General features: G+C 40.2%; 2 protein-coding genes across 23 annotated transcripts in view; both read left to right on the top strand.

Moving 5' to 3' along the window:
• The window catches only part of SNCG (synuclein gamma), a 389,209-nt gene that overhangs the window by 231,938 nt on the left and 132,734 nt on the right, over positions 1-24,537 (top strand). The window lies entirely within an intron of this gene.
• BMPR1A (bone morphogenetic protein receptor type 1A) overlaps positions 1-24,537 on the top strand; it is a 164,579-nt gene that overhangs the window by 43,598 nt on the left and 96,444 nt on the right. For 2 of the 7 annotated variants that reach the window (XM_050803868.1, XM_050803865.1), the window contains exon 2: positions 21,207-21,253. The exons of 3 other annotated variants lie outside the window; for them this stretch is intronic. The gene's annotated coding sequence lies outside the window, so the exon portion shown is untranslated. Of the gene's footprint in view, positions 1-16,038; positions 16,678-21,206; positions 21,254-24,537 lie in introns of those variants that run through there. 2 more of the 7 variants (XM_050803871.1, XM_050803866.1) reach the window with 2 other exon arrangements.

Raw genomic sequence — 24,537 nt, 5'->3', positions numbered from 1 at the left:
TATAAGCTTATTTTTAAAATTCTTTAATTTTTGTTTTTGTATATTTTTTGAGACAGGGTCTCATTCTATCACCCAGGCTGGAGTGCAGTGGTGCTGTCATGGCTCACTGGAGCCTTGACCTCCCCATGCTTAGGTGATCTCCCACCTCAGCCTTCTGAGTAGTTGGTGGCGTGCACCACCATGCCTGACTGATAGTTTGTATTTTTTGTAAAGATGAGGTTTTGCCATGTTGCTCGGGCTGGTCTTGAACTCCTGGGCTCAAGCCATCCACCCACCTTGGCCTCCCAAAGTTCTGGGATTAGGGGTGTGAGCCACTGTGCCCAGCCCGATATTAGCTTAGAGATTAATATCACCTAGTTAGCTCTGTTTGTATATGGTATCCATGTGAATTTTGACTGTTTCTCCCCTCTCTTTAGTCATCACCCCCTTTTTTGGTTCATTCTATCAGCAAACAATCTCTGGTAGAGACTCGGTAAGAAAACCCAACCATTACCTTAAGAAAAGTCAGCCTCCGCCGGGCGCGGTGGCTCAAGCCTGTAATCCCAGCACTTTGGGAGGCCAAGACAGGCGGATCACGAGGTCAGGAGATTGAGACCATCCTGGCTAACGTAGTGAAACCTCGTCTCTACTAAAAAATAAAAAACTAGCTGGGCGAGGTGGCGGGCGCCTGTAGTCCCAGCTACTCGGGAGGCTGAGGCAGGAGAATGGCCTAAACCCGGGAGGTGGAGCTTGCAGTGAGCTGAGATCTGGCCACTGCACTCCAGCCTGGGCGACAGAGCGAGACTCCGTCTCAAAAAAAAAAAAAAAAAAGTCAGCCTCCACCCGCTTCCTTACAGATGCTTCAGGGATGGTCTGCTTGCAACACCTCCTCTCCTTCACCTTTTTTCAACTGTTTAACCTGCCTGATTCTGTTTTTTTTTGTGAGACGGAGTCTCTCTCTGTCGCCCAGGCTGGAGTGCAGTGGCGCATCTCGGCTCACTGCAAGCTCCGCCTCCCGGGTTCACACCATCCTCCTGCCTCAGACTCCCGAGTAGCTGGGACTACAGGTGCCTGCCAACACACCCGGCTAATTTTTTGTATGTTTTTAGTAAAGATAGGGTTTAACCGTGTTAGCCAGGATGGTCTCGCTCTCCTGACCTTGTGATCCGCCGGCCTCGGCCTCCCAAAGTGTGGGGATTACAGGCGGGAGCCACCGTGCCCAGCCCTTGCCTGATTCTTATTCTCTTGTCCACCACAGTTTGCATTCCTCAGGCCATTCTTGTCTGCGTCGTTGAGGGCCTCCATGGTCCAGCCCCATCTCTCAGTAGCATTTGACACAGCTGGCTCTTCTGTGCCAAACTCTTAGCCGCTGTGACACAACTCTGCATATAGCCTTCCACATCTTTCAGCACAGTCCGGATGGTGGTGAGGGATGCTCCAGATCAGGGCTGAGGGTGGTGTCTTGTTGGCTTATGCCCTTACCCTGAATCCCTTACGCCCTGTGTACCGTGAGTATCATAATTCCAGCCTTATATACTATGCCCTACATTTTGGGCTAATTTATGAAAGGATAAAAAATAGGACTTGGAAAGTAAAAATAACCCATGTTAAAGAATCTGAATTACATTAGGTGTACTTTTTGCCTCTATATTGCAGATACAAATGCTTGAATGACTGTGAGATAAAGGAAAGGGAAAGGAAAGTAAGAATTTGACGGGGGATGTCACATTCAAATAGGCAGGTTTTTTCCCCTTTAGACATTTGCTTATAACGTAGGTCATTTAACCAGTTGAGGTTCAAGTAGCTCTGAGATCAGCTGGTACAAGCTTGAGGGAGAGAAAAAAAAAACATCCTTACAGATACTTCTCATTCATCAACCCAGAATATTAGCTTTAATCAGTTTAGGAATTTGTATGCATTTTAATAACTCAATACCAACTTGTCAGAAGTCAGCTGAATTTTAGATAATTTCTTTCATTCCAGCCAAAGATGATAATCACAGACATGTTAAAAAAAAAAGGGAGGGGGGCGTTAATTGGGAGGCTGAGGCAGGAGGCTTGCTTGAGCCCAGGAGTTGGAGACCTGTGTGGACAACATAGTGAGACTCCATGTCTCCAAAAAAGGATAATATTAGCCAGGCATTGTGGTACATGGCTGAGGCCCTATCTAGGGATCTGCACTTTAGCCTGGGCAACAGAGCAAGACCCGGTCTCAAAAAAAAAGGACTTACTGCATAACTTCCTAACCATTCTAGGAAAAGTCAGTTGTCAAATCAAAGTGAAAAATTGTTTTCTTTAAAGTCAAGTCGGATGGGTAGAATAAAATATACTGATGTTACTGCCATAGTCACAATTCTAAAGCACAACATAATTGTAATAATGTCACAAGCTTACTAAAGTTGCCACATGAAACAGAAGAAAATTAAATTTGGTGTTACTTATTTTTTTAAAGAGCATCTTGCTTGATTGCCCAGGCTGATCTCAAACTCCTGGCTTCAAGCAGTCCTTGGCTTCCACAGTGTTGGGATTCCAGACATGAGCCACCCTGAGTGGCCATTATTATCTTTAATAACAATTTTACATCAGCCACATTTTTCTTTATGGTTTTTACTTTTGATGTTAAACTTAGACATTTCTTTCCCCATTACAGTAGTGTTTCCCAGTTCTTTTTTAGTTTTATGTTTTATATTTGAACGTTTTATTTATCTGAAATTAGTTTTGTGGCATGAGGTAAGGATCCGACTTAATTTTTTCCCAAATGGTTAGCAAATTCTTTTATCACCTTTTATTGATTTGAGATGTTACTTTTATTGTATTCTCATATATATTTGGATCTACTTTTGGTCTCTTCTGACCTGTCTCTTGACAGTGGAATCACACTGTTTATATCAGTATAGCTTTGGGTACATTTTAATACTTGGTAAAGCAAATTTTTGTGACTTTTTCAAAAGTTGAGGATATTTGTTTATTTTTCCAATTGTCTTTAGAAGTTTTTGGTCTGATTTTACTTAAAAGCCTGCTAATATTGACTGATGGATTGATTTGATTTGGACAGGATTACCATCTTTGCAGTATATAGTTTACTAATTCATAAAATCGCGGGTCATCTTTCCCAAGTCTTTTTTGACTTTCAGTAAAGTTTTGTAGCTTTTCTCATGTGTTATATTTTTGGGTGCTATTGTGAATGATACTATTTTTCCACTACATTTTCTAACCAGTTTTGTTAATACATAGACAGCTTACTAATTTTTATTAAATCATTCACCATGTTTAACTTTCTTTTTCTAGTAACTTTCCAGTTTATTCTCATAGGGGATTTAAAATATTTTTAAATAATAATAACTTTACTAAATCAGTTTTAATATATTCACAATTGGGACTTAGTAATGTATGGGTTTGGTTAGTGGTTTTATATCACATAGTTTTCTTTTTTTTTTTTTTGAGACAATCTTGCTCTGTCACCCAGGCTGGAGTGCAGTGGCATGATCCTGGCTCATTGCAACCCCACCTCATGGGTTCAAGTGATTCTCCTGCCTCAGTCTCCCCAGTAGCTGGGACTACAGGCACCCACCACCACACCTGGCTGATTTTTATATTTTTAGCAGAGATGGGGTTTCACCATTGTTTGCCAGGCTGGTCTCGAACTCCTGACCTCAGGTGATCCACCTGCATAGTCCTCCCAAAGTGCTGGGATTACAGGTATGAGTGACTGTGCCCAGCCACACGATTTTCTGTATAGACCCTATTTACAAACTTATGATCTGAGGTACTGGGGATTAGAACTTTAATATATGAATTTAATTCGTGTATTAAATGCAAGGTTGGTGTTTGATGATTTCCTCAGTCTTTATTTTGTGACCACCAGTGAATAACCCATGTATTTGTGTTTTTAAACACCTTTATTTGATCAAGTGTGTCTCATATCTATGAAAAGTTTTGAATTTATTTTAACTTAATGTTTGTAGGGTTTTTTTTTTTTTTTTTGCTATTCTAGTTATTTTATTTGTTTGTTTGGGTTTAGAATAGCAGAAATGTATTGGCTCCCAATTCTAGAAGCTAAACTTCCAAAATCAAGGGGTCCAAAATAGGAGTGTCTGCAGAGCCATGCTCCCTCTAAAGGTACCAGGGAATGATCTGCTTCTGGCCTCCTTCCTAACTCCTGGTAACCTCACGCGTTCTTGGGTTTCAGATAGCAGTTTTATCCCTGTCTCTCCACACATGTCTGTGGTGTCATATCCAGATGTCTCCTTTTTATAAGGATGCTATAGTCGTAATGGATTAGGCCCCACCCTGATAACCTCATTTTAATTCGATTACCTCTGTAAAGACCCTATTTACAAATTTATGGTCTGAAGTACTGGGGGTTAGAATTTTAATATATGAATTTAATTCATTTTTATTTTTATTATTTTGAAATCATTTCATACTTAGAAAAGATGCAGGAATACCTTTGTGAATGCCCATACTCTTCATACCCACATTCACCAGTTTTTAACATTTTCCCCATATTTGCATTATAATTCTCTGCTTCTGTCTCTTCCCTCCTACCTGTACACACACACACACACACTCACTTAAGAGTGAAATTATATATATTATGCCCCTTTACCCTTACTATTTCAGTTTCTATTTTCTTTTTGAGACAGAGTCTCGCTTGCTTGCCCATGCTGGAGTGCAGTGGCAGGATCTTGGGTCACTGCAACCTCTGCCTCCCAGGTTCAAGTGATTCTCCTGCCTCAGCCTCCCGAGTAGCTAGGACTACAGGCGTGTGCCACCATGCCTGGCTAGTTTTTTTGTAGTTTTAGTAGAGATGGGGCTTTGCCATGTTAGCAGAAGGGTCTTGGTCTCCTGACCTCGTGATCCACCCGCCTTTGCCTCCCAAAGTGCTGGGATTACAGGCTTGAGCCACCGTGCCCGGCCCTCAGTTTCCATTTTCTAAGGAAAATGGATATTCTGTGTAATCATTCTTCAGTTATCAAATTCAGGGAGTTTAACATTGAGGCGGCACTTTGATCTGCAGTCTATATTCCAGTTTTGTCAGTTGGCCCAACTGAGGTTTTTTTTTTTTTTTCTTGTTTGTTTGTTTTTGTTTTTGCTTTTAGCATTTTTCCCCTCCAGTGGAGGATTCAGTCTGGAGTCACATATTGCATTTAGTTGTCCTCCCTCTTTAATCTCCTTCTCTCTGAAGCAGTTCCTTAGCCACCTGTTGTGTTTCATGATGTCAACATTTTTGACGAACACCAGGCCAGTTATTTTATAGAATATTCTTCGCTTTGGGCTTGGTGTTTTCTCATTATTAGATTCAGGTGATGCATCTCTGGCCAGAAGTCTACATAAATGACGGATGTGTCTTTCTCAGGATATCAGACTCAGAAGCATACTATGTCTGTCCTACCTGTCATTGGTCATGTTAATTTTGATCACCTGGTCAAGGTATTTTCCAGTTTCTCCTCTCTATAATTACTGTTTTCCCCCTTGTAACTAGTAAGCAGTCTGTGGGGAGAAACTTCAACACCACACAGATTTCTTATTCCTCGTAAAAGTCACTACTCCCCTGCAGATTTAATTGGCCTTTACTATTTATAGTTGTAGAATGGTGATTTTTCCACTTTCATCACTAGTTCTACATTTATCATTCTGAATTGTATAAGAACCCTTCTAACTCCCTTATGTATTTAATTGATTTATCTATTTAGTTGTCATCGCTGTGGACTGATAGAGTCCATTTCGTTCAATGAGTTATAGCCCTTATGGATTTTTTTCATCAGGGGTCTCACTCCTGTTGCCCAGGCTAGAGCGCAGTGGTGCGATCACGGCTGTCTACAGCCTTGACCTCCCAGACTCAGTTGATCCTCCCATCTCAGCCTCCCAAGTAGCTGGGACTACAGGTGCACATCACCAAACCTGACGGATTTTTTTTTTTTTAAGTATAAATGGGGGTTTCACTGTGTTGCCCAGGCTTGATACTCCTGGGCTCAAAGGATCTTCCTGCCTCGGCCTCCCAAAGTGCTGGGATTACAGGCATGAGCCACTGTACCTGACCAGCCCTTATGTTTTCTGAGGTTAATGTTGTCCCAGATTTTGATAGTGAGAGTCTCTTCATTCTGGCTCTCTTGTCCTTTGGATATGGCCCTGTCATTTTTTCTTCTTTAAAAAAATAAAGAGCACTTCTTTATGCCATAGTGATGTTCCAGACTTCTTTAGAACCGTCTTTGCCCCATCCCCAGAATCAGTCATGTCTCTAAGGAACCCTGGGTTCTCTTAGTGGGATTCAATATCTAGAAACCAAGATCTGGGTCTTAGGTGTTCTCATTGATACTGGGGTGTCATTGGTTCTAGCCTCTTTCAACAAATGTATCTAGGAATATAGACTATTATTTTTTAACATATTATCTTTAAAATCATTTTTAGTTTATAGTAATACTTCTAAACCAATGCCTCAGGATTTTTTTGGCCTTTCCCCAGTCCATTTCATTCTAATTTCATTTCCAATTTATTTTTAATTTAAAAAATCGAAGTATAATTTATAGATCTGTGTATTTAGTGAAATGCATAGTTCTTTTTTGACTTACTTGCTTATCTGACACAGGCTCTGTTTCTGTCATCCAGGCTAGAGTACAGTGACATGATCATAGCTCAATGTAACCTTGAACTTCTAGACTCAAGGGGTCCTCCTGCCTCAGCCTCCTGAGTAGTTGGGGTTACAGATGTATGCCACCATGCCTGGCAGATTTTTAAATTGTGTAGAGACAGAGTCTTGCTATGTTGGCTAGGCTGGTCTTGAATTTCTGGCCTCAAGCAGTCCTCTCACCTCAGTCTCCTAAAGGGCTGGGATTACAGGCGTGTACCACCATGCCCAGTCCCTATCGTTCTCATGTATTCCATTTAATCGGTTTTGACAGTGCATAGACTTCTGTAAACTCTATCAAGGTACTGTTCTAGAGTTGTTGTTCTTTTCCTTTTGAGATGGAGTCACACTCTGTTGCCCAGGCTGGAGTGCAGTGGCACAATCTTGGCTCACTGCAACCTCTGCCTACGGGTTCAAGCAGTTTTCCTGCCTTAGCCTCCCTAGAAGCTGGGTTTACAGGCGCACACCACCACGCCTGGCTAATTTTTGTATTTTTAGTAGAGATGGGGTTTCACTATGTTGGTCAGGCTGGTCTTGAATTCTTAACCTCAGGCAATCCATCCACCTTGGCAGAACTCATTTGGGCCTGTTGCTTTCTGTTTTGGAAGGTTACTGCTTACTGATCCAATATCTTTAATAGATATAGGCCTATTTGGATTATCTGTATCTTCTTGTGTAAGTTTTGGCATATTGTGTCTTTTAATGAATTGGTCCATGTCATCTAAATTATCAAATTTGTGATCATAGGTTTGTTCATAGTATTCCTTTATTATCCTTTTAATGTACCTTTAAAGGAGCTTTGTAGTGATCTTTTTTTTTCATTTCCGATGTTAGCTATTTGTGTCTTTTTTTTTTTTTTTTTTGAGATGGGATCTCACTGTCTCCCAGGCTGGAGTGCAGTGGCATGATCTTGGCTTACCGCAAGCTCCGCCTCCGGGGTTCATGCCATTCTCCTGCCTCAGCTTCCTGAGTAGCTGGGACTACAGGCGCCCACTACCATGCCCGGCTAATTTTTTTGTATTTTTAGTAGAGACTGGGTTTCACCATATTAGCCAGGATGGTCTCGATCTCCTGACCTCGTGATCCGCCCGCCTCAGCCTCCCAAAGTGCTGGGATTACAGGCGTGAGCCACCGGCCTGTGTCATCTTTTTTTAATTAGTTAGCTTAGCTAAAGGCTTATCAATTTTATGATCTTTTGAAAGAACCAGCTTTTAGTTTTTTCTTATTGATTTCCTATTTTCAGTATCAGTCAGTATCATTGATACTATTATATTTTGTTTCTTTTATTCCACTTACTTTGGATTTAATTTGCTCTTCGTTTTCTAGTTTCCAAAGGTGGAACTGTGAGCTTTGGTCCATTCAACTTATTTCATGTAACATCAATTCACTGAAGGAGTTTAGAGATTTGAAGCAGTGGCCTGAGTTTGAATCCTAGTTCTCCACTCAATTGACAAACCCTTGTCCTGTCTGAACCCTATCTCCCACAAAATGGAAGAAGAATATTACTTATGAGGTTGCTGTGAAATTCAGTTAGAATGTGGGTGAAAATTGATTTTAAACTGTAAAGTGCTACAGTTTTGATATTATCACTTCCCTTAAATGTACAAAAATTATTCCTTTACAATCACCATTGAAATTTTGCCTCAGTTTATGGTCAGCTTTGTCTGGTTTTCAGTTTCCAGAATTCCCATCTTGCCCTCTCTATCCAAATCAGAACATTATATGCCCATCTTCTATAGTCTTTCGTTTCTCTGATACAGGTTTCCTTAGGGATCTGGTTATCTTCCCTGAATATTTCTCAATATTTGAATTGTAAATTATAATCCTGTCTTGGAACAACAGAAATTGAACTCATATTGAGTCCTGTTCTCACCTGTCTGTTTTGATCTTCTCTTATTATGAGTCGTTCATTCATTGTGAAAAATCTCATTTCAGTGACAGGGAAGGCAAAAAAAATAGTCTCCTGACTTTTTCCCCCTGCTGTTTCATTAAAATTGTAAAATATGCATAACATAAAATTTACCATTTTAAAGTATATAATTCCAGTTGCATTAAGTATATTTACAGTGTCATGCAATTATCACTACTATGTATTTTCAGAACTTTTTCATCATCCCAAACAGGACCCTCCCCCCGCCTTTTTTTTTTGAGACAGCGTCTCACTCTGTCACCCAGGCTGGAGTGCAGTGGCATGATAATAGCTCACTGCAACTTCCACTTCCCAGGCTCAAGTGATTCTCAAGTAGCTGGGACTACAGGTGTGTGCCGTCACACCTGGCTAATTTTTGTATTTTTATTTTGCAGAGATGGGGTTTTGCCATTTTGCCCAGTCTGGTCTTGAATTCCTGGGCTCAAGTGATCCTCCTGCCTCAGCCTCCCAAAGTCCTGGGATTACAGGATTGAGCCACCACACCTGGCTGCTTTTTTTTTTTTAAGAGACAGGGTCTTGTTTTGTCATCTAGGTCTCAACTCCTGGCCTCAAACGAGCCTCTCCCCTCAGCCTCCCTAAGTATTGGAATTACAGGTGTGAGCCAGGACACCCACCCCCAAACGGAAACTCTTTATCCATTAAACAATAACTCTGTGGTATTCCTTCCTTCCTGCCCCTGGTAACCACTGTAGTACTTTCTGTCTAATATGAATTTGCCTGTTCTAGGTACCTCATGTAGGTGGAATTTCATATTTGTGCCTGGCATATTTCATTTAGCACATTTTTTCAAGGCTTATCCATGTAGCATGTATCAGTACTTCATTTCTTTTAGTTGCTGAATATTACTATTATTATTATTTTTGAGACAGAGTCTCACTGTCCCTCCGGCTGGAGTGCAGTGGCATGATCTCAGCTCACTGCAGCCTCCTGCAACCTCCGCCTCCCGGGTTCAAATGATTCTTGTGCCTCAGCCTCCCAAGTAGGTGGGATTACAGGCGCCCACCCCCACGTCCGATTTATTTATTTATTTATTTATTTATTTATTTATTTATTTATTTTTAGTAGGGACAGGGTTTCACCATGTTGGCCAGGCTGGTCTTGAACTACTGACTTAAGGTGATCCACCCGCCTCAGCCTCCCAAAGTGCTGGGATTACAGGAGTGAACCAACACGCCCAGCTGCTGAATATTATTTTATTGTATAGAGTAATTTATTCATTCATTGGTTGATAGACATTTGGGTTATTTTCACCTTTTGGCTATTGTTCCAGATAATGCTGCTATGAACATATTTGTACAAGTTGTTGTGTGGAAATATGTTTTTGTTTCTCTTAGGTATATAGGAGAAGAATTACAGAATCAACTCTGTGCTTAACCATTTGAAGAACTGGTTTTCTTTTCCAGAATGGCTGCACCATTTACAGCTGTGCCAGCAGGTTTTAAAAGTTCCAGTTTCTCTGCATCCTTGGCAACATTTGTTATTTTTTTTTATTGCCACTCAAGTGGGTCTAAAGTATTTTGTTGTGTTTTTTATTTGTGTTTCCTTGATTACTGATATCGTTCAGCATATTTCCATTTGCTTATTGCTCATTTGCATACGTTTTTTGGATAAGTGAGACTCTTTGCTCATTTGTTTTTTTTTTGAGACAGAGTCTCACTGTGTCACCCAGGCTAGAGTGCAGTGGCGTGATCTCCGCTCACTGCAAGCTCCGCCTCCCGGGTTCATGCCATCCTCCTGCCTCAGACTGCCAAGTAGCTGAGACTACAGGTGCATGCTGCCACGCCTGGGTAAATTTTTGTATTTTTAGTAGAGACGGGGTTTCACTGTGTTAGCCAGGGTGGTCTTAATCTTCTTACCTTGTGATCCGCCTGCCTCGGCCTCCCAGAGTGCTGGGATTATAGGCGTGAGCCACCACGCCCGGCAATTGTTTGCTCATTTTTAATTGGGTTGTCTTTTTACTGTTGAATTTTAATGGTTCTTTATATATTCCAGATACAAGTCCTTATCAGTTACATGATTTACAAAAATTTTCTACCATTCCCATTCCATGAGTTGTCTTTTCACTTTCTTGATGGTGCCCTTTGAAGCACAACATTTGTGTGTGTGTGTGTGTGTGTGTGTGTGTGTGTGTATTTTTAGTAGAGATGGGGTTTCAACATGTTGGCCAGGCTGGTCTTGAACTCCTGATCTCAGGTGATCCACGCGCCTTGCCGGTGAGCCACCACCGCATCCGGCCCGTTTATTTATTTATTTATTTAGCCAGAGTCTTGCTCTGTCGCATAGGCTGGAGTGCCGTGGTGCCATCTTGGCTCACGGCAACCTCTGGCTCCCGGGTTCAAGTGATTCTTCTGCCTCAGCCTCCCAAGTAACTGGGATTACAAGTGCACGCCACCACACCCTGCTAATTTTTGTATTTTTAGTAGAAGCAGGGTTTTGCTATGTTCCTGAGGCTGGTCTGGAACTCCTGAACTCAAGTGATCCACCCGCCTCGGCCTCCCAAAGTGCTGGGATTACAGGCGTGAGCCACCACTCGCGGCCAGAAGCACAACAATTTTTAATTTTTATGATGTTCAGTTTATATTTGTTTTTTCCTTTGTTGCTTGTATTTTTTTTTGGTCTTAATATGTCTTTTAAGTCTATTATAATTGATGGATTCTCCCCTTCCTCCCTCTCGTTTATCTGTTGAAGAATTTTCCCATTTGACCTGTAGAGTTTCCTGTGATAGTCTGGATTTTTGGATGCTCTGGATTTTTCTAATTATGTTCCCATGGTACAGTTCAGCTTCTCTCTATTTCCTACAAATTGGCAGGTGCATCAAGAGATGTAATCAGATTCTGTTCAAGGGCTTTTGTCTATCTTGTAGGCAGTCAGTATGTTGTTATATTAGGAGACACACAATGTGTGGTTGTGTCTCTGTTGTATTATTGTAGTAGCTTTGATGCTGAATGCTGATTAGGTCTTCATTGGGGTTTGCAAATGTATGATAGTCTAATTCTGTTATCATTTGTTAGCTGACATACTTTGTTTAAATTTTATTTTAAAAATTAATATAAGCAGGGACAGGAGGATCGCTTGAGCCCAGGAGTTGAAGACCACCCTGGTCAACATAGTAAGACATCATCTCTACAAAAAATTAGAAAAATTAGCCAGGCATGGTGGTGTCAACCTGTAGTCCTCACTGTTCGGGAGGCTGAGATGAGAGGATTGTTTGAGCCCAGGAATTTGAGGTTATGGTAAGCTCTGAGCATGCCACTGCTCTCCAGTGCAAAAAAGAAATAATAAAACCCTAAAAATAGAGCTTTTGGGGATATACAATTCTATGAATTTTAGCACATCTATAGATACAACAAACTACAATAGTCATTATACAGAGCAGTTCAGCCACTGGAAAATCTCCCTCCTGCTGTCCCTTTGCAGTCACACCTTACTTCACCCCTGACTCTGGAAACCACCAGCCTGTTTTCTGTCACTCTAGTTTTGTCTTTTTGAAGTACCCTCTTGAGACTGTATTGTTTAGCATTATGCCTTTTGAGGGTCATCCAGGTTGTTGCATGTATCAAGAGTGTTGTCCCTCTCTGTGGTTGATTATCATTCCGTTGGTGGATGTGCCAGTTTTTTATTTGTTCACTTTTAGAAGGACTTTTGTGTTATGTCCAGTTTTTAGCGATGATGAATAGAGCTGCTCTATACATTCATGTATATATTTCTTGCTTGCACATAGGTTATATTTCACCAGCTAAGTACCTAGAAATGGGATTACCAGCATATTCCTACAGAGCTGTATTCCTTTTTAGTTTTCCAGGGAATAGGAAAGACAAGATACATGCTTATTCTGTCCTTTTACTTAGCAGTAAAACTTTTAGCAGTTTTTAAAAGTAGACTGTTTCTTAGAACAGTTTCAGGTTCACAGCAAAATTGAAGAAGTACGAAGAGTTCCCATATCTCCCCAATCCACACGTACATAGCCTGCTCCACTGTCAACATCCCCCACTAGAGTGGCAGATTTTTTCCTATTGATGAACCTATGTTGACATGTCCTTATTACCCAAAGTCTGTAGGTTTCATTAGGGTTCACTCCTGGTGTTGTACATTATATGGGTTATATATTAAATGCAGAGTGATGTCTATTCACCATTATGGTATCATACAGAATAGTTTCACTGCCCTGTAAATCCTCTGTGCTTTCTGCCTATTTATCTCTCCTTCCTCTCAACCCCTGGCATTGATCTTTTTACTGTCTTCATAGTTTTGCTGTTTCCAGAAACGTCATATAGTTGGAATTGTAACAATTTTAAAAATAATGAATTGGTTCCCTATCTTCTCTGAAGGTGATTTTCTTTCCTTTTTGTTTTTTGAATTGTTACAAACTCATTTGTTGGGGTTCAGTCCATTGTAATTCTTACACCTGTTAAAGCTCAAATTGTTCGTTTTTGACCAAAGGGAGCCTCTTCTGGTAGGTTCCTGAGTCCTTCTAAAGTGACTCATGGTCTGTGATTAGTCTCCTCACTACCTTATAAAATGAAACATTCCAGGAATATCTTTTGCAATTTCTGCCTCACACCTGGAATATCTCCAAGAAGCCTTGAGTTTTTTTCAGTGGGAAATGGTATTTCAAAACCACCACCAGGACTTTTGGGGTGTTCTAATGCTCATTGCTACAAGTTAGTCTTCGTTTCTAATTCTTTTCAGTGGATAGTGCTGGGAGGTACTACCCTCGGAATCCTGGTTTTCAAGGACATAGGTGTGGTAGAATATTTGATAATTACTCATTTATTTTGTCACATATGTCTCTGACAGTTACAAAACAACAATACTAATATATTCACCACGGGTTGAAACCAGTTAAAACCATTCTTTGCATGTGCTCTCCATTTCCCCCCATTCCCTGTGCAGTTGTCGTCCATGTATCACCAGGTCGTGTCGCCATTAGAGCGCACACCCATTATGTGCCCTTGTAGTCTGTTCGTCTTTGTCCCTGTGTAGTCGACAGGTAACTATTTAGTGCTCACCTCTATTCCTATGTCAGTATCCCTTTACCTACATTGGTTCTCTTAAACTCATTTTCTAGTGGATATCTCTAGAAAGGCTTATGGGAACAATATTCCCTGAGTTTTTGTATTTTGATAATATGTGAATGTTTGTACTTGAAAGTTAGTTCTACTGGCCATAAAATTCTTGGCTTTCGTTTTCCTTCCTTGAGTATTTTATTTTTTGGTATAATATGTTACTTTTGGAAAGTTTGTTGTTAATGTAGTTTTTTTCCCTTATAAGTTACTTGATGTTTTTGCCTAGATGCTCAAATTAATTTTTTCCTTAAAAATCCTGCAATTTTACTGTATCTTGGTATCGGTTATTTTGGCCCAGTATTCTCCAGTATGCAATGTGTGCCTTAAATATGTAGTTTCTAATTTTTTTCTGGTGTCCTGGCGTGTTGTCCAGGCTGGCCTGTAATTCCTGGACTCAAGTGATCCTCTCGCCTCAGCTTCCCCAACGCTGACAGTACAGGCCCCATTCGCTCTTTTGTCTTAATTTTGGCAAAAATTTCTTGGATTACAGTTTTTAATATTGCTTGTTCCCCTGCTTTTGCTTTTTCCAGGGATTCCTAATATGTAAAACATGGCACAATTTTTGTTACTTTCTTTAGAATCCTATTATTTCATCATTTCTTTTTTGGTTTTTAGAATTATCTTCCTTCTCACTTTCAAATTCTTGAAGGCATTATCTGTAATATTCATTCTTGTGTTCCTTGGGTTTTATTCTTCATTTCTCAAATACATTTTTAAATTTATAGTTATTTACTGAGTCGTGTTCACACATTTCTGAGTTTCTTCTGTTCTAATGTTGTTTCTCATACTTTATATAATTTTCTTAATGTTTTTAGCTCATTTTGAAATACTAATAGTGGTTTTAATTTTAATCTCTTATGTTTCTGGCCTTCTAGCATGATGTATTTGTCTGTAAGGAGGATGTTGTTTTGCTCCCTATTCCTTCCCTGTTTTTGTTTTGTTTTGTTTTGTTTTTTCTTTCGAGACGGAGTCTTACTCTGTCACCCAGGCTGGAGCGCAGTGGCACAATCTTGGCTCTGTACAACCTCTGCCTCCTGGGTTCAGGCAATTCTTCTGCCTCAGCCTCCCGAGTAGCTGGTACTGTAGGCACGCACCACCATGCCCGGCTAATTTTTTTGTATTTTTAGTAGAGACAGGGTTTCACCATATTGGCCAGGCTGGTCTGGAACTCCTGACCTCGTGATCCGCCACCTCAGCCTCCCAAAGTACTGGGATTACGGGCATGAGCCACCATGCCTGGCCCCTTCCCCATTTTGTTTTAACTTCTATGAGATTTGGATCTGAAAACTTTGCCATGGGTCAGTTTTATTGGAAGGTCATTTTCCTGAATGTTTGGAAGAAGACATAGTGACTCAGGATAGCCTTTCTAATTTCACAGAGTTATTTTCCGTTACGAAATATGGATTGCTTTTGAGGTCTCCTGTTTCCATTACTGCCCCTCACTTTCATGTGGGCCTCCTCTTTCCTTTGTTTCTGGAGAAGGTTTTCCTGTTCAATTTTGTTTTAATTTTCAGCAGTTGTTTTCCTGTGCAAGTGAGGCTGTGTCCTAGAAGGGAGGTCTGGTTGGTCATTTTCAAGTTGACTTGACTCCCGTGTCCACTTCAACCCTTATGCTATAGGCCCTTTGCACCATCTGTATCTTCAAATGTGCCCACTATTCATTCCAATGAAGACTTGTTTGTTATTTGGCTTGTAGAGGGACATGGAAGAAGCAAATCAGTCTTTACCTCTCTCAAGCCTGGAGATTTGCAGGCACTGGTTTTATCTGTAACTGGAGATGAGAGTTCAGGCTCAACACTAGTTTAAAAATCTGTATATGGAATAGCGATACCCTGGAATCTAGGGCTGAGATCCTGTGCCTCGCACCTGCCCACAAGCCAAGTGCCTGCCTGTGGCAGTGACTTCTTAGTGCTCGTCTACATCTAGATCTTCTTTAGTCCCAGACTGTTGGGAGCATTTAATTCCTTTGCTCCTCGATGTTAGGTGGGATCAGGTGGCTGATGCTGGCCAGTAGACTTTGAGGGAGGTTGTGTTACTTCTGAGTTGGCATAGTGAAAAACCCATGAAGATACTCTGGTCTCTTTCTTGCCTAGGATATCCCTGGTCATAGGATTCATTTGATGCGGGAACAAGGTGGTCAGCCTGGCTCTTTGAATAACTGGAAATAACCCCTGTATACCCGTGTTGGACATATTACATGAGACAGAAGTAATTTCTGTTGTACTAAGCCACTGAAATTTTGGGGTTGTTACCACAGCCTTACTTAGACCTATGCTATCTAATATGGCAGCCACTAGGCTACACGTGGCCATTGAGCACTTGAAATGTGGCTAGTCCTAGTTAAAAGGTGCTGTAACTTTAAAGTAATACTATATTTGGAAAAAAAGGTGTTAAATATCTAAATTTTTATATTAATTACATATTAAATAACATCTTGTATTCATTGGGTTAAATAAGATGCATTAAAATTATTTTCAGCTTTCTCTTTAGTTTTTTTCATGAAGCTGCTTAGAAAATTTAAAATTATACACGTGGTCACATTTGTGGCGTTATCCACAGCACTGACCCCTACCTTAGTAATTCTGTACTCCTCCCTCATTTTGACAGAAGACGGGCAGTTGATTGTCTAAAGAAACTGAATCAGTGAAATTCCAGATTTGAAGAGAGTACGAGGAGTACACTGCAGATGGGGATTAAGCGGAAGTCGACCTACTGGATCAGGAGATACACCTCCTTGCCTTTAATTTCTGTCCATGTCCTTTTTCCACTTGTTTGCGGAGCACTGACAATTGGAGTTATACACTTCACCTAGGAGACTGAAGTACTCTTTTCTAAGAAACTGAATGGCTTCAGGGAAGAGATCAACAGAGCCTGATACTTAAGGCTGTCGATATCTGCACAAGCAGGAGTTACCCTGCAGTGAAGCCTGCTAGTTCACAAGCCCCACCTACATGCAGAGAGGGTCCAGTTGGGGTTGACGAACCACCCATTATGTGAACAGCACCCAAGATATACCAGACACTGGTGGAAAACTTCTAACAGGAATTAACTCGTTAAGGGAAAGAGAATAATAATGTGAGTCTATTTACGTATCATCAGGGATCTGTTTGTATATTAAGATAATTCAGATAACGAAAGTACAAGTGAAAAAATGAGTCTGTGATAAAGCTCTTCTCCAGGCATCCCCGTTTCTACAATAATTTTTTTCCAATTTTTAAAATCAAGGTAAAATATACATACCCAAAATGTATCATTTTAACCATTTTTAAGTATATAGTTCAGTGGTATTAAATACATTCATAATGTTGTACAGCCATCACCACCATCCATCTCCCATACTCTTTTCATCTTGTAAAGCTGAAACTGTACTTGTAAAACAACAACTCTCCCTTCTTCCTTCCCCCATCCTTGGCAACCACGATTCTACTAATGTCTCTCTGATCTTGACTACTATAAGTACCTCATATAAGTTGCATCATTTAGTATTTTTCTTTTTGGTGGCTGGCTTATTTCACTTAGCATAATGTCTTCAAGGTTTATGTTGTGGCGTGTCTCGGAATTTCCCTCATTTTTAAGGCTGAATAATATTCCATTTTATGCATATACCACATTTTGCTTATCCATTCATTCACCCACAGATACTTGGGTTACTTTCACATTTTAGCTGTTGTGAATAATGCTGCCATTAACGTGGATATGCAAATAAAAGAGTATTATAAACAAATGCTAACAAATTGGATAACCTAAATGAAATGGACAGATTCCTAGAAACACAAAATCGACTAAGACTAAATCATGAAGAAATAGAATATTTGAATAGACCTTTAACTAGTGAGGAGATTGAATGAGTAATCAAAAATTTGACAAAGAAAAACCCTGGACCTGATGGCGTCACTGGTGAATTCTGCCATACATTTAAGGAAAAACTAATACCATTCTTCAAGTGGGAAAAAAAAAAAACTGGAGAAAGAGAACACGTTCCAACTCATTCTATGAGGCCAACATTACACTGACACCAAAGTTAGACAAAGATACTACAAGGAAACTACAGATAATACCCCTTAAGAACATTGATGCCAAAATCTTCAACAAAGTACTAGCAAAGTTTCCTCTGATATTTTAAGAAGTTTGCTGAAGTATGAATAGTTCTTTGGTTAATATTTTTTTGAGATGGAGTCTCGTGCTGTTGCCCAGGCTGGAGTGTAATGGTATGATCTTAGCTCACTGCAACCTCTGCCTCCCAGGTTCAAATGATTCTCCTGCTTCAGCCTCCTGAGTATCTAGAATTACAGGTGCCTGCCACCATGCCTGGCTACTTTTTGTACTTTTAGTAGAGACAGGGTTTCTCCATGTTGGCCAGGCTGGTCTTGAGCTCCTGACCTCATGATCCACCCTCCTTGGCTCCCAAAGTGCTGGGATTACAGGCGGGAGCCACCGTGTCTGGCCAGCTAATAATTTTAGGGAGCAGATGAAGAGGTCTTCAGATTGCTTTTAGCTCAGGTTTTTTTGTTTTAAAATTTATTAAGTGGATGGAAAGAAACATGTTAACTGAAGATTGAAGTTTGCTGAAGTATGAATAGTTTTTTGGTTAATAATTTTAGGGAGCAGATGAAGAGGCTTTCAGATTGCTTTTGTCTCAGGATTTTTTGCTTTAAAATTTATAAAGTAGATGGAAAGAAACATGTTAACTGAGGATTGGTGCTAGTTTTTATTGACAGGTCATTTCCTATAGGGAGAGCAGTAGTATAAGCAAAACAACAAAATATTCAAAATTCTCAAATAAGTACTGTTTATTATTGAAAAACTCAGATAAATGTAGAAGTTATTTTTTCCCTCTATTGAGCAGCAGTTACGTATGCTAGAATCATAGTTTGAATGATTCAGACTGTGTACCTGTGATCTGACGTACCTGAATTGGAGTTCCATCTCTGCCACCCACTTTATTTGACTCCATAGAGAAATTACTCAAGCCCCTTAAGACAGACACTGAAATAGGATACAGTTTCCAAGAAGGCAAGTTTTTGGATTTTTTTTTGTTGTTGTTCATTACTTTATACTGAGGTTTAGATTAGTTTCTGGGACACAGAACTAGCACTCAGTAAATATGTTGAATGAAAACGAAGAATTCCTGCCTCCGAATTGTTTTGGGGATGGAATGCGGTAATGCATGTAAAGCATTGGGCCTGCAAGTGAAGCCAACCACATATTAAATAGTACTCAGCTCTTACCTCCATATCTTATGTTCTTATTTCCCTGACTGTATCCTCACACATGAAGAAATGGCTACTTATTATTATTGCTACTTATTTTTTAAAGCCACTTACATCTCTGGAGATCTCTGTATGTGTATTAAAAATACCATGTTTTGTAACAATTGGCCTGAGAAAACTTTTCAATTATACAGAATTTGAGATCTTTACAACTTGAATTTTCTTTTTTTTTTTTCATTTTGAGTCTCGCTCTGTCTCCCAGGCTGGAGTGCAGTGGCGCGATCTCAGGTCCCTGCAGTCTGCCTCCTGGGCTCACGTGATTCTCCTGCCTCAGCCTCTGAAGTAGCTGGGATTACAGGCATGCACTGTCACGTCCAGCTAATTTTTGTATTTTTAGTAGAGACGGGGTTTCATCATTTTGGCCAGGATGGTCTCGATCTCCTGACCTTGTGATCCTCCCGCCTCGGCCTCCCAAAGTGCTGGGATTAGAGGCGTGAGCCACCACGCCCGGCAAGATGATTTTTTTTAAATGTGCATTTTTATTAGTAGGATTGCTGGGCTAGTGGATACATCATGCACATTGCTAAGTTGCTGTCTAGAGAGGCTGCATTTATACCTCCCAAGGCTGTACAGGAGACCATTAACTTCATTACATTTTTCCAAGAAACTTTATGCTATTGCCCACATTTTATGCTGCTCCCTTGCTAAAAGTGAATAACAATATGATCATGTTGTTACCTCTCTCTTGCCAAAATACTGGACTTGATGGTAAGGGGATCACAGTGACATCATCATTGCCCACAGATGTTTCTTTTTTCTCCCCCCTCCTCCCCTCCTCCTTCCTCCCTCCTTTTGTTTCTTGAGAGGGGTTCTTGGCTCTGTCCAGGCTGGAGTGCAGTGACACAATCATGACTCACTGCAGTCTGGACCTCCCACACTCAAGTGGTCCTCCCACTTCAGCCTCCTGAGTAGCTGGGACAGCAGGCACGGACCACCACATCCAGCTAATTTTTGTATTTTTTGTAGGGAGGGGTTTTTACCATGTTCCTAGGCTGATCTCAAACTGCATGTTCCCAGGCTGGTCTCAAACTCGTGGGCTCAAGCGATCCACCCACCTCGGCTTCCCAAAGTGCTGGGATTACAGACCTGAGCCAGCATAGCATGCCTGCTCTCACATTTATTTCTTGATCTACATTTTATTCATTATTTAGGTTCAACTTCAGCATGTGTCATGTATTTATATACAGGTTCTAAATCTTTCCATTTGAAAAATACTCATTTTTCTATCCAAAATGAATTCAATTTTTCTTTTTATTCTAGTCCCAGTCTGTGTATGAGTAAAACCCCAAGGACCCTATATCCTGATTTTAGTATTTTTTGTTCATGGTTTGAAACAGCTTTATTAAGATATAATTCACATACCATACAATTATTTAAAGGGCACACTTCAGTGGTTTTTAGTATACTCACGGATCTGTACAACCAGTATCACAGTCATGCAATTGGTTCAGGATTTGGGAAGAAAATGTATGGCATTAGGATTAAAAGTACAGTGTTTAGAGTCTGGGTTTGAATCCCAAATCTACCATATATTAATTGTGTGACTTTGAGAAGGTTACTTAATCACTATGAGCTTCAGTTTTCTTTTTTCCCCCCTCCTTTTTTTTTTTGTTTTAAGGCAGAGTCTCACTGTGTCACCCAGGCTGAAGTGCAGTGGTGCAATCTCAGCTCACTGCAACCTCTACCTCCTGGGTTCAAGCGATTCTTTGTCTCAGCCTCCCAAGTAACTGGGATTACAGGCCAGCATGCCTGGCTAATTTTTGTATTTTTAGTAGAGATGGAGTTTCACCGTATTGGCCAGGCTGGTCTCAAACTCCTGACCTCAGGTGATCTGCCCACCTCAGCCTCCCAGAGTGCTGGGATTATAGGTGTGAGCCACCGTGCCCAGCCTGGGCTTCAGTTTTCTTATCTGTAATATGGGATTACTAGTGGTATCTGCCCCATAGTCTTATTTTAAGGATTAAGCCAGATAATAAATGTATAGAATTTAGCACAGTAACTGGCACATAGTAAATGTTTGATAAATGGAACTCAGTAAATATTGTTGCCATAATTTTGTTCTTAACCAGCAAGTGTTTGATGCTATTAGGCATTGTTACTAAATACTGGAAGGTGTTTCTACCAGTGATTCAGAGGGTTTTCTGTATCCAGCAAGCTTTTAATACAGCTTCTTGTATTATTCTCCCATATAAACTTGTAATTACTCTCTGAAAATACAGTTGATTTCTTATTGATGGAGAACAATAATAGTAGCTTACACTTAGTGCTTACTGTCTGCCTGGCACTGTTCTAAGTGCCATACCTATATTAACTCCTTTGATCCTCATTTTACAGATTGGGTACGGAGGAGGTTAAACAACTTGGTCAAAGGATTACAACAGGTAAGTGGTGGAGCCAGGATTCTAACCTTGGTACTCAGTCTGGCTACAGAGCCCATGCTCTTTCTTAATCTTTGTGTTCTTTTCTTTACTTCCTAAAGAATGGTAGATGCATTTCAAACATCCTGACATCTTGGCTGCTGAGGATTCTGTATGGAAAAGCACCATGAGGTCTTTAATGCTTGGTTGGAAGGAGAACTAAAATAAACAGTTGTGTGTGCTATAGGCATGGGCCTTAGGGCAGCTGTATATTTATCATCTGGGTCAGACTGTACATTGATGATCCTGCTTCACCACCATAGAATCCAGACCCCCCGTACGGCCATGACTAGCCACAAAGTACCCTCCCTGTGGAATGCCTGTTTGAACTTGAACTACTCCCTCCTTGCATGGTATCAAATCCTGCGGATCCTTGGAAGGCCACCTTAAATTACTTCCCATCTGTGAAGCAGTAAACTTTAGTGCTTTTCGATTAATCATCATGTGTGGTGATATGACATTTGCAGTATCATCTGTTACCATTATTTAAATTTGAATATCTTTATGTCTTGACTCCTCATGTTGATTACATGTTTCTTGCAGGCAGGGAACTATATCTTAAATGTTTTTTTTTTTTTTTTTTTTTTTTTTTTGAGATGAAGTCTCACTTTGTAGCCCAGGCTGAAGTGCAGTGGCGCGATCTCAGCTCACTGCAAGCTCCACCTCCCGGGTTCATGCCATTCTCGTGCCTCAGCCTCTGAGTAGCTGGGACTACAGGCACACACCACCATGCCAGGCTAATTTTTTGTATTTTTAGTAGAGATGGGGTGTTACCATGTTAGCCAGGATGGTCTCGATCTCCTGACCTTGTGATCCGCCCACCTCGGGCTCCCAAAATGCTGGGATTACAGGCGTGAGCCACTGCGCCTGGCCTTAAATGTTTTAAAATTTGCTTTAATGGCTCCTGGAAATATTACCAAGGTTTTTTTTTTTTGTGTGTGTGTGTGTGTGTGTGTGTGTATTTGTATGTATGTATGTTTCTTTCAGTCTCACATGTCTGTCGATAATAGAATATCTCTGAAATTCAAACATATCTAGCCTCACAAACTTAGTCCCAAAGGTACATGCTGTGTTTTTGCAAGAAGGTGGGCAGTCCCTAGTCGGCTGTTGGATTATGTGCATTGTGTTGGGGTAGTAGTTGCTGCTAATTGCCTGTCTGCAGCTCCTCAGAACCTGTTGTTGCTTCCTTTTGAAACCTTCCTTGATTGCCCGAGTTGCTGTTCATCCTGCATCCAGGCCCCTCCCTTAGGCATGTGACTCACGGATTTAAAAGACAGTGCTGTGTGGTAATTAACTACCTACTTCTCATCACATAGAGATGAGAACTTAAATGTAGGCTTCCCAGCTAAAACTTTCTTCCCTGTGTGTTTATCCACCCACAGACATGTAGCAACGCTGTCTCACACCTGGCCTTTTGGAGAAAATACTGCTAGACTTATTTCTCTTGTTTGAAATCGCTAGTTGACATATTCCTGTACAAGTGATGGATTTTACATGGGTGCTCTTAATTGAAAATAATTTTATTTTCTGTAACTTCTAGAGTTTTGTTAGTTTATTGATGCACACATCTTGGGTGGGTGACAACTGGTTTTTTTGTGAAGATAATTTTAAGTTTTTAGTAAATAACAATTAAGTATTACTTGACAGTTTAATTGGACTCAATTCTGACATGACCCGTACATCCTTAAGGGGACAGATGTTTATCATTTTCTATGAAATGTAATTAGTTTTTCAGGAAACTTTGTCCATATAAAGGAATTGATTCCATCCTTACTACCTGCTTAGCAATCCTGAAAAACATTGTAAATACAATCTTAGAGTATGCATCATTAGGAAATAAATCCATTTTGAGAAATAAATTTTAACATACACTATTAATAATAGGACATTTAGAAATGTTATTTTCTAAATATATTAGAAATAATAGGACATTTAGAAATGACATTTTTTCTTGCTTTTTGTTTGTTTGTTTGTTTTGAGACAGGGACTCATTCTGTTTCCTAGGCTGGAGTGCAATGGCACAATCATAGTTCACTGTAGCCTCAACCTCCTGGGCTCAAGCGATCCTCCCACCTCAGCCTCTGAAAGTGCTAGGATTACAGGGTTAGCCACCAGCATCCAGCCAAGAAATCCCATTCTAATGTATTAGTGTGGTTTTATCTATTTTAGTGGTGTAAAAATCTTTGTGAATTATATATAGTATAATTGAATTGCCAAAATAAACGTCCTTGCCCTCAAATTGCTTATGATATTGTTTCTGAAGCACAGATACAATCTTTTGACCTTTTAAGCAAAAATTAATTTTTCATTCAACTTTTTTTTTTTTTTTTTGAGACAGGGTCTTGCCCTTTTGCCCAGGCTAGAGTGTAGTGATGCAATCATTGCTTACTGCAGCCTCAACTTCCCAGGCTCAAGTGATCCTCCCACCTCAGCCTCCCGAGTAATTGGGACTACAGGCACGTGCCACCATACTTGGCTAAATTTAACATTTTTTTGTGGAGATGTGGTCTCGCTATGTTACCCAGACTGGTCTTGAACTCACGGGCTCAAGTGATCCTCCTGCTTCAGTTGCCCAAAGTACTGATTACAGGTGTGAGCCATCATGCCCGGCCTTTCATTCAACTTGTAATTCACAATTTCCAGAAAAAAGCTTTGAAATTACTGATGGAGGAAAGATCTTTGGGACTTGCTTATAAATGTGTTAATATTTGATTTTAATAAGCTCTGTCATACTAACACTGTTTATTAAGCTTTGTGGTAAAATTACTACCCATAACTAAAGAATGAAATACGTATTTTCTGCAAATTGTTAAAAATTATAAATTGATAGAAAAATTGAATGAATAGTGAACACCGTTGTGTCTTTCACTAACTCAGCGGCTCACTTGCTAACGTTTGCCTCATTTGCTTTCTCTTTCTCTCTGTTTATGAAGACATACTTTTTTAATTCCCCGAGCCATTTGAAAGTAACCTGCAAACATCTTGACATTTAACTCCTAAACATTTTAGCACGTGTGTCTTAAGAACAGGGTTGTCTTCCTGAAGAGTTACATTATCATGCTTAAGAGATACGGTATTAATGCAGTATTATCTAACATATGATCCCTATTTAAATTTCATTTATTTTCTTCCCCAGAACAGTTCTTTATAGATGTTTTAATTTTTGATCCAGAACTGAGGGAAAAAATGTATCTATATCTATAGAGAGCTAAATATATCTATATTTGATCCAGAAACCAATCAAGGAA

The sequence above is a fragment of the Macaca thibetana genome, chromosome 9 (assembly GCF_024542745.1).
Source record: "Macaca thibetana thibetana isolate TM-01 chromosome 9, ASM2454274v1, whole genome shotgun sequence".
In the NCBI taxonomy this organism is placed as follows: domain Eukaryota; kingdom Metazoa; phylum Chordata; class Mammalia; order Primates; family Cercopithecidae; genus Macaca; species Macaca thibetana.
The sequence above is the reverse complement of the archived record's forward strand: the minus strand, read 5'-3'. Positions and strand labels throughout refer to the sequence as shown.